A 3,231-nucleotide genomic window follows, 5' to 3' on the forward strand; every position below is an offset into this window, starting at 1 on the left:
CACACATTCACACACACACATTCAAACAAACACATATAAACATGTATATTTCCATGCAAATATACATACACGCATTCAAAAACATGCACACACATACATACACACATATATACATTCATGAATACAGTGTTTCTATGAACAATCACAATAAATAATTTATAACTGTTTTTATTCAGATATTCTATCTAAATTTACCACATTAATCGTTCTAAATCTAATTTTCCAGACACACCTTATACGCATTTTATTATTTGAGTGTTGAAATAGGGCAAAACATATGAAAAATGTATGATTCAACCGTCTAAATCCACTGAAAGATATGCTACATGAACGTTGATATCATTTGTCATAATACATAAAACATTATTCTCAAAATTTAATGTGGTCAATCTCCACTTTATAAATTTCTCCGCGATCGCTTTAAAATAATTTCATATAGATTTTTCGAGAATTATACTATGAAGTAAATTGCATATTCTAAAGTTAACCAGAATAAACAGCTCTAATACATCTTAATAATTTTGTGTATATACTTACAAGTCATTGACTTAAATGCCAACAATTTTATGTCGGTAATTTAATGTCAATCCACTGACTGAAATGAAGTAAATATATGTTTATATATAATTTAGAGTTACCTCCAAGAATTTTTAGAACTTTTGCGAGATTTAAAATGTATTTACTTTCATACCTTACAGGATAAATAATATCTCATGATGCCAAAAATTAATCAAAATATTTATTACGAATTCCATTCTCTTTTGGCTTCTGTCCATTAATTTCATTATTATAATAGATTTCCATTTGAAATGACATACTTTTAGCTCACATTACTTTATGGAATACTTTATACGTGTATAGCATACTATGAAAAATATGGGAATATACTTCGCGAAATAATTTGCCAAAATGCGTCACGTCAATGCTATATCTTCGTCGTATTTCCAAACATAAAATCCACTTAGAAAATTCTTGAAGCCTACAGCTACTAGCAAGCTATAAATCTATGAAAATTATTTGGAAGACATAAAGTTTTCCGTATTAAATAAATGTATATGGATATTTTTAAAATGCTTGTTAATTAATAATAACCTCAAAGTTCACGATATATTTTATATCCAGACTTTGTTGCAGAGACTAGTAGAAAGTTATATTTGGTAGATCGTCATGTGAATATATTAGTTAATCATAATTCATACAGGTCACAAACCAAAATACTTCGATTTTTATGCCGAATATTATCTATACATATTTTCTTTTACTTCTAATGTACTTAAAATCTACGGATCAAAGCAGCAAATAGTAATTGTTTTTACATCCTCTTTTCGCACTTTTTTCTGTTTTCTGTAGTTGATTTATCGACCCAGAAATGTGTGCAAGACAAGACCTCGCATACTGGAGGACTTGGACACACAGATGCAGGAGGTTCTCAATGGTCTCTCCAACGATGTCCTTAAGATAGTTGTTCATTCGATCTCTGGCCGTTTGAGGAACCTGGTTGACGCCACCGGCGCTTACGTTGAAATATGAAGATTTACTTACCATTTCTCGTGTAATAAAGACCATGGTTTCAATAAATTTGTAAAAGGAATATGAATTTTATTACCAATGTTTAATGTCTATTTTTCACCCACTCTATACGTTTGTGAATTTCTTTTGCAAGGTTGTTGATGTGAAATCGTGTACTGAAAAAGGTATTGTTACATTTCCGACTGGTCCTTTGTTTTTGGGTGGGTGGAGAGTGACTAAATAAACACGCACTATATATTCGTTCTTCAATTGTTCATTATTTGATGTCCATTGCCTGGAAATCTTTCGTCACACGCCTGTGGCATCTGTAGTGACTTTCCATCCCACGTGTATCATGTTTTGTTTAGTCCATTCTGTCTTTCTCTGCTACGTATCTTTATCTGCACATGCGTTTGCGTCTCTATGTGTGTGTATTTGTGTGCGTGCGTGTTTCGTACACGCTTCTATATATTTTGTATATGTGATTTGTGTATGTATACGTGTTTGTATGAGAAACCTTTATATAATTTATAATTCTTTACTTATTTACCTCTGTATTTTTCACATTTCATTCTAAGTATGTGTATGTGTATCTTTCGTTGGTTTGTATACGGGTTTATGCATGACGCTGTTTGTATCTGCGTCTCACTTTTCTTTCTCCCATTCTGTCTTCAGTTGTCATGTGTCTTAGTGTGGTGGTGGGTGATGCTTTTGCTCCATTCGTATATTCTGATGAGACTCCATCTGTCTATTACTACATGTATGACTTCTGTAACCTGCCGAGATGACGTGTCTTTCTTATACGTCGATAATACCTTAAAATCCAAGTTATTAGCCAAGACTCTACGTTTAATTTAGTATGTTGTTAGGGCACGAGTAGCTTTTGTCCTCTTTCAGATGCACACGATATAAAGAGACAATGGATTAAGCAGAAGAGGAGAAGACACGTAGGATAAAAGTCGCTGAAAAGATCACATGTACATGACAAAATATTTCCCTATTGACTTAGAACAAAGAACATTAATAAACAGGTGGCGAACGAATATATGCTGAGTGTGTTTATTTGGGAATTTAAAAAATATACCTTCCCGGGAGAGGGAGAGAAGCATGCATGCATGCATATGCATCCGTATGTATGTACGTGCGTTTGGGATTTCGTTTGCATATATTTATATATGTATGCAAGTTGTTGTAGCTAAGTGTGTGCACACATGTGGTGAAGACATTATTACTAATCACTCTTTCAATCCATAACTAACATTTCGACTATTCACAGCAGCTCTGCACGTAAAACTGTCGACATATCTGCATATGAATAGGTGATAGAATAATAGGAAAAGCGTAGCGAATAGTGTTGCCCACAAACATATTTCATGTGTGTGTCTGATGTCATTTGTAAATGAAACTAGATTCTCACAAATAAAAAAGATGTTATTATGGAAAAAAAAAAAAAAAATATTTTGTGAAATACATATAAAAGAAACAACGAACACAAATACAAAAGCAGGAATTTGATACTTACCGTTGTTATAATCAAGCCGATAAGGCAATTTTACCATTTTCAGTAATATTATCAAGACGAATACATGACAGAAAAAAGGAAAAAGAGAAACTACCCTGTTGGAAATGGGAAAAAAATATATATATATATAAATCTGCATTAACAAAACAGGAAAACAATAATAATTGAATAAAATAGAAACACGTGCATATGTTCTACTT

Source organism: Octopus bimaculoides, chromosome 19, assembly GCF_001194135.2.
Source record: "Octopus bimaculoides isolate UCB-OBI-ISO-001 chromosome 19, ASM119413v2, whole genome shotgun sequence".
Lineage (NCBI taxonomy): Eukaryota > Metazoa > Mollusca > Cephalopoda > Octopoda > Octopodidae > Octopus > Octopus bimaculoides.